The 14,123-nt window shown below is 37.8% G+C and overlaps 1 protein-coding gene across 2 annotated transcripts in view; it reads left to right on the top strand.

Moving 5' to 3' along the window:
* Nucleotides 1–1,743: 1,743 nt before the first annotated feature.
* The window catches only part of Styk1 (serine/threonine/tyrosine kinase 1), a 53,930-nt gene continuing 41,550 nt past the window's right edge, over nt 1,744–14,123 (top strand). Inside the window, exon 1 of one of the 2 annotated variants that reach the window (XM_047548090.1) lies at nt 1,744–1,807. The gene's annotated coding sequence lies outside the window, so the exon portion shown is untranslated. Of the gene's footprint in view, nt 1,808–1,909; nt 2,024–14,123 lie in introns of those variants that run through there. The other variant, XM_047548089.1, reaches the window with a different exon arrangement.

The raw sequence follows: 14,123 nt of genomic DNA, 5'->3' as shown, positions 1-14,123 counted from the left end.
TGGTAGTCTAGTTTCTTGTAAACCAGAGAATGAAGAGGTTGCCAGTGTATATTTTAGTGTGACTTCCTGCTGTTCAGTATTTAATGTAAGCAGAATAGACACTGAACAAATGTCTTTTGAATTAATTTCAAGACAGAAATAACCATCTGGAAGGGATACAGGGACTGAAACATTGCTGAAAATGAGTCCAAGGGATATAAATTTGAGATGAAGTTAATATTTGAAATTATAGGGAAGTGACTACATGGAAAGAAATGAGAAATAATGGATATTCTAATCATTTTATTTATGAGTATAATGTGTGGGACAAGCCACAAATATATATCTCCTATTTATATCTGCTGTATAAGTAGGACTTTCTTATCTTGTATGTACCTAGGTGTTCTTGTGTCTAGGCATTTCTGTTCTCAATGTTTTCTGTCAAAAATTCTTAAAATTTATACTGTGTTTGAATTGCTGAATAAGGCTTGAGAGTAAAATATTGCCTCCTACTTTTTTAGTATTAGAAGTTATAACTTCTACCACTCCTTGACAATAGCTAGATTTTTAATAAAAATTCTGTACATCAAATGAGTGTCTAGCAATATGCTGCCGGAGTTACAAATATGAGGAAACCAGTCTCAAGGAGAATAGGGGGTAGAATAGATCACATGTCGTGAGGTTCAAATCAATTATTTTGCTTTTATTTTCTATGGCTGAAAGGATGAAAAGAACGATTGATGCATAACTTTACCCTCTTTAAAAAAAGCTGAGGTAATATCACAAAACATAAATTCAGTACAATTTATACAGTTTTTAAAAAATTTTTATTTATTTTTGTATATACACACACACACACACACACACACACACACACGGAGAACTGAACCCCGGGGTCCTTTACCACTGAACCACATCCCCAGCCCTCTCCCAATTTTTGGTACTAGGGGTTGAACCCAGGGGTGATTAACCACTGAGCCACATCCCCAATCCTTTTTTTTTTTTTTTAAATTTTGAGATAGGGTCTCACTAGGTTGCTTACAGTCTCCCTAAATTGCTGAGACTGGCTTCAAACCAGTCTCATCCTGCCTCAGCCTCCAGAGCCGCTGGGACCTTTTTATTCTAGGTCTGGCTAAATTACTGAGGCTGGTCTTGAACCTGAGACCCTTCTGCCTCTGCCTCTTGAGTCGCTAGGATTACAGGCGTGCGTCACCACGCTTGGCTTGTTTGATTTATTTTAAAGAGAAATGGGGATCCCTGGACCTTTCATGGGCTAGGCAAGCCCTCGACCACTGATCTACACCTCCAACTCCTCATCTTGCCTGAAAAGAGCTCCAGAGGAAATAAAAATTTCAAAACAAAAAACTGTAGAGAACTGAAGTACTTTAATCTCTAAATACCCCATACTGCATTTCACCCAAGTTCGTTTCTTTGGTACGCTATCAGTGCTGAACAAATTGGTCATCTATTCAAGTTACTTATGATCAGTATGTCTTTCAAAGACTTTATCGATTCCCTCCTCCTGCGATTTTTATTTTCTTTCATTTCTTACATGTTTTTCATTGTTGCAGCAGTAGTCAATACTCTCTCCTAACGATTAGTAAAGAGTTGGGGCGCTGACAATCTTTTGCACCACCGAGGACAGCTGCTATGGGCTGGGACGCGAGGTGGCGCTGTTGTGCTTTATGGTGACTCGTGTTTCACCTGGGCTGGAGTCTCCATTGCACCTGCCCATCTAACACTCGCTAGAGTAGGAAATGAGAAGGTAACTCGGCAACAAGTCCAGCTTATACAGTTTCACCAGAGGTTTCCTGCTGGTTGGTGTGTGGTGAGTGTCGGAAACCTCAGCGCCCTCAGACTTCCCTTTGTGGGGAGCCCGCCCAAACTCCATCCTTTGCTGACAGCCACGCCCCACAGTGGGAAGGAGAAACTGGAAAGCATTTCCTTGAGGCTGGCACACCTTGCTCTGCCCAAACCGGTCATTGTTCACCCCCATGACTGGGCCAGTTCCATCTGAAACCGGAGTGACCGGAGGAGGGACACGGTAGCGCACGGGGTGTTTGGGGTTTGCGGGAGGAAGAGGGACACAATGTTGCAGTAGGGGTGGATTGAAGTTGGGAAAGAAACAAGGGGAGGAAGCTGCAGTGGAATGGCCGTGATCGGCTGTTTGTGTTTTATGGGAACAAACGATAATCATCAGCTGAATTAACCTGTATTTCTTCAGAACAAGCATCTTTTGGCTTTTGGCTTCTGTGTTTTTATAAGACTAAACCTGTGTTAGCACTTTTTGTGAAGCGAGCAGCAGGAAGTAAACCCTGGGACATGGGGCCTCTCTCTCTTCCCAGTCAGGGACGTGAAAGGAATGAGGGTACAGAAATTCCTTGTCCAAGGACTGCAGAGTTGTTCAGATGAGTGCCTAGGCTTCAGCGTCCTCCTCTGTGAAACGTACTTTATACTGGAATGACCTCACAGGGCAGCGGTGATATTTAAATGAGATAATATCTGTAACCATGTTTACAAAGTGTACAGTGTGATCTGCTGTTCTCGTTAACCAAATCTGTTTGCTTCTTAAACTGTCTTTTCCCTCTTTCTCCTTTTCCCCTACCGGTCCCTCAACCTCTTTCCCATTTTGTCTCCTTTGTTTCTGGTTCATTTGTGTGGTTTTTACTTCCTTCTCTAACGAATCCTCTCCCCATCTGAGTTTTTCATAGATTTGAGACCACACTTTCTTCCCACCGTTTAGTGAGAGCCACCTGTAGCTGTGGAAATAAAGCAGTTTGACTCTCATAATGTGTAGCCCACAAACTGATAAGCAGGGGCAAGCACAGCTTTGTGCTGACTACCTGATTTGTTGGAGTCCCTACACCAGAATCTCCACTCACAGCCAGCTAGGGATCATCTGTTTCAGTGAGGCATCCTGAAGAGTTTGTTTCATTGCACTTTTTCTTCAGCACCTCAATTACCATATGAGTTTGTTAGGATTGCTGCAGCAAAGGACTACAAAACTGGGTGGTTTGAACAACTGTAATTAATGTTTCAAGTTTTGGAAGCTAGAAGTTCAAAATTAAGGTAGTGGCAGGATTAGTTCCTTCTGAGGAACGTGCAGGAAGGATTTATTCTAGGCCTCTTTCTTTGGTTTGTAGAATTGGTCTCCATGTTCTGTGTTCTCCCGCTGTATTTATCTGTCTCTGAATTTACCCATTTTGTACGAACATCTGTAATATGGGATTAGAGTCCAACATACTTACCTTATTTTATCTTGATTATCTTTTTAAAGACCCTATCTTCACATAAGGTCATATTTTGGGGTCCTGGGTATTAGAACTTCAATGCAGGAATGGGGGGGGGGCACAATTCAACCCATAACAGGGACCAGGTCTTTTAAGTATGCACATGTTCAAAGGTAGTCAGGCTATTTTCATTGTCTGCTGCAGACGCTTGCCCCAGCCGATCACTACTGGTGCTGACAAGCATATTTATCTATCTCTGAATTTACCCATTTTGTACGGAGGCCAGAGGTCAGGCAGGTAGGCAGGTCTATGTTTCTTCTGGAGGCTCCAGGGGAGAACCAGTTTCCTGGCCTCGCTGGTGTCCAGAGGCTTCTGGCATTTCTTGGCTCCTGCTCCCTTCCTCCATCTTCAAAGCCAGGAATGGCCTGCTGACTTCCACATCCCTTCACACTGACCCTTTTTCCTTCCTCTTGTACTTGTAAAGGTCCTTGTAATTACTTTGGTAATCACTGGGTTATCCAAGATAACCTCATATATTAAGGTTAGTCTATTAAATTTCATCTACGACTTTAATATTCCATTGTTATTTTAAGTCTATTAAAAACAAATGATTTCCTGGGGGTGGGAGGAAGGGTAGGAGAGGAGAGTAATGGGAAATGATATTGGTCAAATTATATTGTTATACTGTATGCATGTATGAATATGTAACAACAAATCCCATCTTTATGTACAGCTATAATGCACCAATAAAAAAAATGCAGTGAGAGAGAGAGAGAGAAAATAAAACAACTAATGCTTTCATAGGTTCCAGAAATGAAGACACAGACATCTTGAGAGTGGCATTATTCTGCCTGCTGCACCTGTCCTATCTCTGAAGCATTGTCCTTTATGGAGTTTTACTCTGGGGGATATTTTACCTACTGCTGTGCTGCTCCCTTTTATGTAGAAAAATAGCATTCAGCCTAAAGACAGAGTGAAAAATATGTCTTTATCAGGCAGAAGCAGGGTACCCTAATACTTTCTGGGTAACACATTAAAAGCTGCTCTTTCTATATTTGTCACTGCAGTTTGATTCTTTCTTCCCAGTTAATTTCTATAGATTATTTTTCTATAAAACTTCTTTCAGATCCAGTGCTACTTTTGTTTTTCAGATTGTCATTCTGTTTATTTGCTTCAAAGTTACAGCACTTAAACATTTTATTGCTGAAGGGAATGATGAATAATACCTTTATAAAGTCATACAAGAAATCAACTTAATAAATTACATGCTTTTGTAAGTGAATTTAGTTTTTTATTCAACAGGCATATGAATTCTGATATGTGCCAGACACTATTTTAGGTGCTGGGAAGATGGTAATGAAAAAAATAGGTAAAGCCCCTAAACTCTTCTCACAAAAGTTTTTTTTTCCTAACTTTAACACTTCATTTTTATCTTCCCCAGCAGCCTAGGTTTAGCTTGTCTGTTCCCCCTACATGTTTTCTGAATTTAGACATGGCCACTGCTCTGTGTCTACTTCTGGGCTGTGCTAATGGAGAACCTAAAGAAGGTGACTAATAAGGGACCTAAAGAAAAAGTTACTAACCACTGGGCTGTCATAGTGGGGTTACAAAAACAAATAAAATACTGCCCCTGCTTTATGTATAATATATTTTTTGTTAATTACTTTGCTGCTATATCAGTGATGCAAAACATAGTGGCTTAAATAAGGTAGATATGTATCTATTTCCTCTAGAGCAATTCCTAAGTGAGTGTGTCCAAATTGGTGGGAGTCTTCTTCCACCCCAAACTACAGAAAGTGGTTTTAAGTAGAGACTACTGTACTCATATTTCAACGGGCAGAATAGGTCATATGGTCACACCTCAAGGGACAACTGTAATCATAGTCTTCTTGTGTGTCCAGAGTAAGAGGGAAATTGTTAGTGAATATATAGACTTGTAAATGATTAGTGAGTATATGGTGAATATATAGCATTGTATAATAATTCAAAAATTATTAAAAACTAAAAAAAAAAAGAAAAAATTACTATCTGGTAGGAAAGAAACAGATGATAATAGGTAAATTTAGTATTAAGTATTAAATAAATAAATTGGGAATTAAATGTTCTATATTAGTAGATCATGTCTTGGAAAGTTTCCAGTTGGAAAAAAAAAGAAAGTAAAAGTGAATGAATTTGCACAAAGGTAAAGTTGCTAATTACACAGACATCAGTATTGAGTAGATAGAGTTCTGTCCTGAATTCAAGGCCCTGAAATCTGTTTTTAAGTTCTGGCACTATAGTTATGACCAGAGAATAGGGCATTTGACTCAGTGGTCTTTGGTTGTTTTATTATTTTTCCCTTTAGAAAATGAAGGTAGAAGTACTGCAAAATATCCAGGGATCCTTTCAGGTTTGAATAAAAGGAGTCTTATTATTTACAATGTAGAATTTCATAATAATGAGGAGATGAGTTAGAGTTTAGAGGGGGACAGTCACCTCTGGATAAGGAAAGGAAAACAGAATGAGCAAGGGGTTCTTATCCACTCCCTGGCTTGTAACCTCATTCCCTGAAGTAGCCTCATTACTCTCTCAGATCAAAGAACTCTTCTCCAGCTGTTTTCCCTCCTTAAAAAGCCAACTGTCTTGGGTTGTATGGAATCTGGCTATATCATGATGTCAATGCCACTTTCTAAGGGGAAATCTTCAGGGAATAGAAAGAGTTCCAGGAACACACTCTCCTTAGCCACCATTAGTCTCTTTTGTATTCCAAATTCTGAGCATTGTTGTCCCTGAAACTTGATCTATTTCTCACTTGGCCACATCCCCAACCCTTTTTATTTATTTTATTTATTTTTTTGAGACAAGATCTCACTAGATTGCTCACAGCCTTGAAAAGTTGCTGAGGCTGGCTTTGAACCTGTGATCCTCCTGCCTCATCCTCCCAATCTTCTGGAGGTTCTATTTATAAAACTCTGGTCTAAATCCAAATTATTATATATATGTAATTCTAGGTTAAAGAGAATTCTAGTAAGAGCACTTCGTCTTCTTTCTGTTGCTATAATGGAATACCTGAGACTGGGTAATTTATACAAAAACATTTGTTTATAAAAACTCATGGTTCTGGAGGTTTTAAGTCCAAGATCAGATAGATGCATTTGGTGAGAACCTTGAGCCGTGGTAGGGTAAATTGGTATATGCAGAAGGTAAAAAGTGATGGGTAGCTTCTCTTTACAATAACCTGTGTTTGTGTTAGCTAATCTGGTCCTGTGAGAAAGGCATTTCTCCCTTTAAAAGACTTAATTCCTTCTTAAAGTTCCCAACACTACTCAATACCATTACACTGGGAACCAAATTTTAATAGGTGTTTCAGAAGGGACAAATTATATTCAAACCATAGCAGACACATATTAGTAAATGCTAAAGGTTTAAGGGAAAAAATATTTTGGAGTGTATACAGGAAAATCACAATAAAACACATATAAACCAGGCATGGAGTCACTCACCTATAATCTCAGTGACTTGGGAGTCTGAGGCAAGAGAATTCCCAAGTTCACAGCTAGCCTGGGCAACTTAGTGAGACCTTGTCTCTCAAAATAAAAAATAAGAAGGGCTGGGGATGTAGTTCAGTGGTAGAGTGTTCTTGGGTCCAATCCCCGGTACAGAAAACAAGAACAAGAACAACAACAAAAATGCATAATATTCACATTCGAAATCAAGTACTTTTCTGTGAAAACTGAAATTCTTAGCTTTAGCTGTGTACTCAGATCTTGAATGATTTACCCAGACGTACTGTGTTGTTGGGTAAATGTAGGGTGTTATATTGAATAAGTGCAGAAGGCGGCATTGTTATATTCATATTGTCCTACTAACTTAATTGAAAATCATTTGCCAGGGGTGACAATTTGGGGTTTAGAGAAGGTAATCTCAAACACTTTTCTTTTTTTCAGACAATCATAAGCTATCAGCATCCATCGTGTATCAAAGCTGCCCCCTAGTTTATATCAGCAAAATGGGCTTAGGATTCATTTTTCCAAAGTCCCTCTTAAGTCACATTGGGCTGACTCAGTCCAGACAGGGAAAGCTCCCAGCTGACCTTAACCTAAATGCTCTGAGTCCTCTTCAGCCTGGGCCCAAATTTAGTGCTGCCTCTGGCTAAAGCAACAGGACAACATTTATTTGAATAGATGTGGCATGCTTGGCTTGTCATTCCTTTAGGAAGGGGGCCAAGGGAATGCTGAAAATCTGTTTTGATTATCCTATTTTTATCAGATTCACAGTCAGATTCCACAAATCCAGTCAGTCTGGTCTGAGGTCAAATGACTGCCCTGCCTCCGCCCTTGCATCTTGCCCCACAGGTCTCAATGGGCTTGGGGCTGATATCTTGGTATGAGTTAAAATGAGTCACAGTAAATGAAGAAAGGAGCAGAGTATTCATTAGAGTATTCTTAAAGATCCAGCAATGAAAACACAACCAGGACATAAATTTGATATGTGGGACAGAAGTTTGCAGAGGATAGTTCAGACACATGCACATCCCAAAGTTCCAGTAGGCAGAAGACTGTAAAAGTACATGCACAGGATGAACTACAAGAACCAGGATCTTCCTCCTCATTCTCATTCCTATAAAATTTGCCTGAATATACAAAAGACTAAATATCTAGTTGGCCTTATGAATGGTGGGAAATTGCAGCAGAAATAGCACCATATGGAGAATGAGAACATAGAATGCTAGTCTCAGCTTAAGTGCTCATCAACTGTCTGATGGAATGAAAGCTGTGTGCCTCAGTGCCCTCATTAGTAATTGGAAGTTAGGTTTCTTGGTTTGGTTTGAAAGGGATTTTTTTTTTTTTGTGGTTGTTTGTTTGTTTGTTTTCAGTACTGGGGGTTAAACCCAGGGGCCCTCTACTGTAACAGGGGTTCACTTGATGCTATGACTATATCCCTTGTGGCTTGGCTTTGAAACTTACATTTTTTTTTTTCCAACCTTCTCCCTGACCTTCTCCTCCTTGACCTTCTCCTCCCTGATCTTCTCCTTCCTGATCTTCCTTTCCCTAAACTTTCCCCTGATATTCTCTGATCTTCTTTTTTCTAATTTTTTCCTCCCTGATCTTCTTTTCCCCAATCTTCTCCTTCCTTATTTCTCCTCTGTAATCTCATTTTCTCTGAATTACCTCTATAAAAGCCCCCTGTTCCTGCTGATGAGCAAAATCACAGTCTTTGGGACAGGCGTCCTCTGGGTTTCTCCTTTGCTAGCAAAGCAATAAACCTTTTTCCTTTTTCTCAAAATTGTGTCCTTGTTATTGGATTGGCACTGGAGACAAGGACTGAGCTTTTGGTAACACTACCATTGGGCTACACCCCCAGCCCCTTTTATTTATTATTTTGAAACAGGGTCTCAGTAAGTTGCTCAGGCTGGTCTTCAACTTGCAATCCTCCTGCCTCAGCCTCCCACATTGCTGGGGTTACAGGCATGTGCCTCCATGCCCAGCTCCAAAGGGCTCTAACTGTTGCACATATTTAGAATTATGTGGCATTTTTGAAACATGTGCTGCCTTTCATAATGTGAAATCTTCCTTTACAAGGAATATTAAGAAATGGATAGCAAGGTTACTGTTTTTTTTCTTGTTTGTTTCTTTGAAGGAGGTGTGACTATAGGGTGTAGAATATATGAGGTGGTTGTTACATTTGCAGTGTATAAATGGAATGGCTTTCCCACACTGAGAGTTGAGCTTGATGTGTTTGCATCACTTCTTGAAGCCCAAGTAGCTCCCATGACCCCAAGTGATCTTGACTTCATTGTATATCTTTTCCTCACCCATGCTTCATACTTAAGGATGGTCTAATGCTATCAGGGAGTCTCACATCTCCTGATGAGATCTCTGATTTATTTTCTGTCTTCAGGCAAATCACCTTTTCACTTAAACTTTAGTTTCCACAGGCAATATGAGGTTGACTAAACAGTCATGTGTTATTCTGAATGATTTTTCTACAACAAAAGTGAAGATAATTTTGAAGAATATTCCAATTTTGTAGGATTGGGAGGAAGAAATAGAGATAAATCAATTGTGATTTATAATTGTCTACATATTCCCTTCTTTATCAACACACTCATCACACTCATCTTTTTGCTTGGGCCAGTGTTAAAATGGATTGTTTTAAATACACTGAGTTAATAATGATTAGAAAATAGAAGAGGCTAACTTAAAAATGAAAGTAGGCTCTTAGGTTATCTACTTATAGGTAGGCAACATATTTGATAGTATCAGCAAGGCTATAACTGTTGACAGGTTATGGGTTTATAGGTATTTAGATAGTGTGCTAGGCAAATCATTCCCCAAAATAAATAAATTCTTTGAACCCTGGGATAGAATTCTCTATGCTAGATTTGGTGTATTTTCATACATGAGGTAGAGGTTTAGCAGCAATATTGGGACAACATCTTTGTGAGCTTTTATTTAAACTTAAACATACTTTGGGTGCCTTGGAAACACTGGTCTCTGCAGGGGAATAGATAAGCAGAGGTGTTCTTATTGTGCAAGTTATGGATGTGGATACTTTGGACACCCTGTCATTTATGACCGATTGTTTTGGTGCCAAAAGCAACTCATTAGGGAAAGAAGAATCTTTTAACAAATGTGCTGGATATCTAAATGCAAAAAAGTGAATATGAACCTCTTCCTCACACTCTCTGCAAAAATTAATACGAAATGGATCAAAGACTTGAATGTAACAACTGAAATTACAAAGTTCTTAGAAGAAAATAGGTATAAATCTTCATGATATTGATGTTTTAGATATGACATCAAAAGCACAAGCAACTCAAGACAAAATTGTCAAAATTTTGAAGGATATTATCAAAAAAAGTTAAAAGACCAAATGAATAATAGAATAAAATATTGCAAATAATATGTCTAGCTGAGCATAGTGACTTGGGAGGCTGAGGAAGGAGGATCACAAGCTCAAAGCCTCAGCAATTTAGCGGGGTCCTAAGCAAATTAGCAAAACTCTGTCTTAAAATAAAAAAATAAAAAGGTCTGGGGAAATGGTTCAGTGCTAAAGCACCCCTGGGTTCTATCCTCAGTATCGAAAAACAAACAAACAAACAACAAACAGAAAAATCAAATAATATGTCTAATAAGGCTAGAGGACATAGAATATGTAAAGGCCACTTACAACTCAACAATAAAAATCTTAGCCAGATTAAAAAATGAGCAAATGATTTGAAAGGACATTACTCCAAAGAAGATATACAAATCACTAATGAACACATGAAATGATGCTCAGCATTATTAATCATCAGGGACATGCAAATCAACAAATCAGAACCACAATGGGATACCATTTTACACTAGCTACTGGGGCTATAAAAAAAAAAAAAGACAATATAGTAAGTGTGTTGAGGGTGTGGAGAAACTAGACCCATTATGAATTGCTGTTAGGAATGTGAAATGATGCTGTCACTTTGGAAAATTACTGGTAGTTCCTCAAATTTAAACATAGAGTTATCACATCAGTAATTCCACTCCTATGTGGAATTATAATTCCAAACAGAAATGAGAACTTACATTCATATAAAACTTGTATGTGAATGTTCATAGCAATGCTGCTCATAGTGGTGAAAAGTGAAAACTATTCATGTATCAACTGATAAATGGAAAAACAAAATCCAATGTATTCACACAATGCAATATTATTCAGCCTCAGAAAGAAAAGAAGTTTTAGCTGGGCATGGTGGTGCACATCAGTAATCACAGCTACTGGGGAGACTGAGGCTGAAGGATTGCAAGTTTGAGGCTAGCCTCAGCAACTTAACAAGACCCTAAGCAACTTAGATCCTGCCTCAAAATACATAAATAAATAGACAAACAAATAAATAAATAAATAGGTTGGAGGATGATGCTCCATGCTAAAACACCCCTGGGTTCAATCCCAGTATTAAAAAAAAAAAGAGAGAGAAAAGAAAAGAAACAGTAATAGGGAGTGATTGCTACTTGGTGGTAGGAATTTCTTTTTTGGGTGATGAAAAGATTCTAAAATGAGATAGTAGGGATTGTTGCATACCTTTGTGAATATAATAAAGACTATTACATTGTATACTTTAAAATGGTGACTTTCATGGTATGTGAATTATATCTCAATTTAATAAACAAAGGCATATTAAATGTTATTCTAATTTTACCAAAATAGAAAGAAAGAAAGAAATGGAAGTGATTTTGAGGATCTACTAGATAGTTCAATATAGTACAAATTTTATGTATATGGACTCTAGGGCCAAATGACCTGGTTTATAATCCCATCTTCACTGATTAAAAATGGTGTTATCTGGAGCGAAGTACTTAACCTCCCTGTGCTACAGTTTCTTCATTTGTGAGAAATAAATGACATCAAAAGTTAAGTGCTTAAAACAATCTGACCTGTGGTTAGCACTATATAAATGATTCCATTATAACCACATGCAAAATACTGTACTTGGCTACAGTAGGAAGCAAAAACAGTATCAAGAAAACTTGGACTGAACACAAATGTCAGTTAAAGATGAGCAGAGCAGGTTAGAGTCCAAAGCAGATTGCTTCGCTTGATTGTCTGAATCTTCTCCATGCTAATAAATGGAAAGAGCCTGGGCTTAGTGGAACAAGAGAGAGGTGACCTGGGAAGGTTACAATACCTAAATTTAGCCTTCTTGCCTGGGTCCTGGAGAAAGGTCCAAAAACATGTTAGGTGAGTCATATACAGGCAATGCCAGGTGTGGTGAATAGCACTTAATGAATCTTTGTTATTCATTGTAAATACACATTATGCAAAAACTTTTGATGGGTTTTCTGTGGAATTTAGGCAGTTTACTTGTTGCTCTCTGTACTCTTGTAGTGATATGAAGTTGTCTTTTTTATTGAGATGTTGGTTAGTCTTTCATTCCAAAATGTAAGGTTGAATTCATCTTTTTTTTGGGGGGGGGTTTATTTATTTTTCTCTTTCCACATTTTTTATTAGGGCATTACAGTTGTACATAATGATGGGATTTGTTGTTACATATTTGAACATATACACAATTTAAGAATATGATTTGGCCAATATCACTGCCCAGCACTTTTCCCCTCCATCTTTGCCTCCCACCCCCTAGATCCCTTTCCTCTACTGATCACCCGTTGCTTTTCATGAGATCCTGTCCCCTTACTTTTTCTTTTTCCTCTCTAGATTCCATGTATGAGAGAAAACATATGACCCCCAACCTTCTGAGTTTGACTTATTTCTCTTAACATAATGGTCTCAAGTTTCACCCATTTTATTGCAAATGACATCATTTCATTTTTTAATCACTGAATAAAACTCCATTGTGTATATATATACCACATTTTCTTTATCCATTCCTCCACTGATGGACACCTAGGCTGGTTCCATACTTTGACCATTGTGAATTGTGCTGCTATGGGTATGCATATATCGCTGTAGTATGATGACTTTCATTGTTTTAGATAAATACCAACTACTGGTATAGCTAATCTTTTGAGGAACCTCCATACTTATTTCCATAGGGTTTGTACTAATTTACAAATACCACCAACAGTGTAGAAGTTTATTTTTTTCACATCCTCTCCTGCATTTATTATTTGTATTCTTGATGATTGTCTTTCTGACCAGTGTGAGATGAAATCCCAGTGTAGTTTTTATTTGCATTTCCCTAATTGCTAATGATGTTGAATAACTTTTCTGAGCTCATTATATATTCTCAATATTAATCCTCTGTCAGAAGAGTAGCTAGCAAAGATTTTATTCCATTCTATAGATTATCTCTTCATATTCCTAATTGTTTTCTTTGCTGTACAGAAGCTTTTTAATTTGATGCCATCCCAATTATTAATTCTTGGCATTATTTCCTGAGCTTTAGAGATTCCTTTGTGTTTTTACCTGTGCCTATATGCTGGAATATTGACCCTATGTTTTCTTCTCGAAATTGCATAGTTTCTGGTCTAAATTCTAGGTTTTTGATATACTTTGAGTTGACTTTATTATTATTTTTTTTGATACCAAGGATTAAACCCAGGGATACTTAACCACTAAGTCACAACCCCAAACCTTTTTCATATTTTATTTAGAGAGGGTCTTCCTGAGTTGCTTATTGCTTTGCTAAGTTGCTGAGGCTGGCCTTGAACTCACCATCCTCCTGTCTCAGCCTCTCGAGCTGCTGTTGAGTTGATTTTTGTGCAGGGTGAGAGATAAGAATCTAGAGTCGTTTTATATATGGAAAACCAGTTTTTCCAGCACCATTTTTTAAAAAGACTATCCTTTCTCCAACATATGTTTTTAGCAGCTTTATCAAGGATCAGATGACTGTGTCTGTGTGGGTTTTTCTCTGTGTCTTCTATTCTGTACCATTGGTCTATATGATTGTATTATACTATTACCATACAGTTTTTGTTCCTATAGCTCTGTTAGTATAATTTGAAGTCAGGTATTGTGATACCTTCAGCATTACTTTTTGGGTTTATAATTACTTTGGTTTTTCTGGGTCTTTTATTCTTCCAAATGAACTTTAAGACTTTTTTTTCTAGTTGTGTGAAGAATGCCATTGGTATTTTTATGGGGATTGCCTTGAATCTATATTTTTCTTTTGGTAGTATGGCCTCTTTAGCAATATTAATTAAGTCTATTCATGAACATGGGACATCTTTCCATCTTCTTGTGTCTTCTTTAAGATATTTCTTCAATGTTCTCTATTTTTCATTGTAAAGTTCTTTCACCCCTTTGGTTAGATTTATTCGTAGATACTTTATTTTTTGAGACTATTGTGAATGGGATTGTTTTCCTGATTTTTTTGTCAGTATATTTATCATTTGTATACAGGAAAGCTATCGATTTTTGCATGTTTCTTTCTGGTTTCTTGGGTACTTCCATGAAATATCAATAAATAATGATAATGTCTTCAATTTTCATTTCTTT

The sequence above is a fragment of the Sciurus carolinensis genome, chromosome 4, assembly GCF_902686445.1.
Source record: "Sciurus carolinensis chromosome 4, mSciCar1.2, whole genome shotgun sequence".
In the NCBI taxonomy this organism is placed as follows: Eukaryota; Metazoa; Chordata; class Mammalia; order Rodentia; family Sciuridae; genus Sciurus; species Sciurus carolinensis.
Note: the sequence above shows the minus strand (reverse complement) of the source record. Positions and strands in the feature narration are given on the sequence as shown.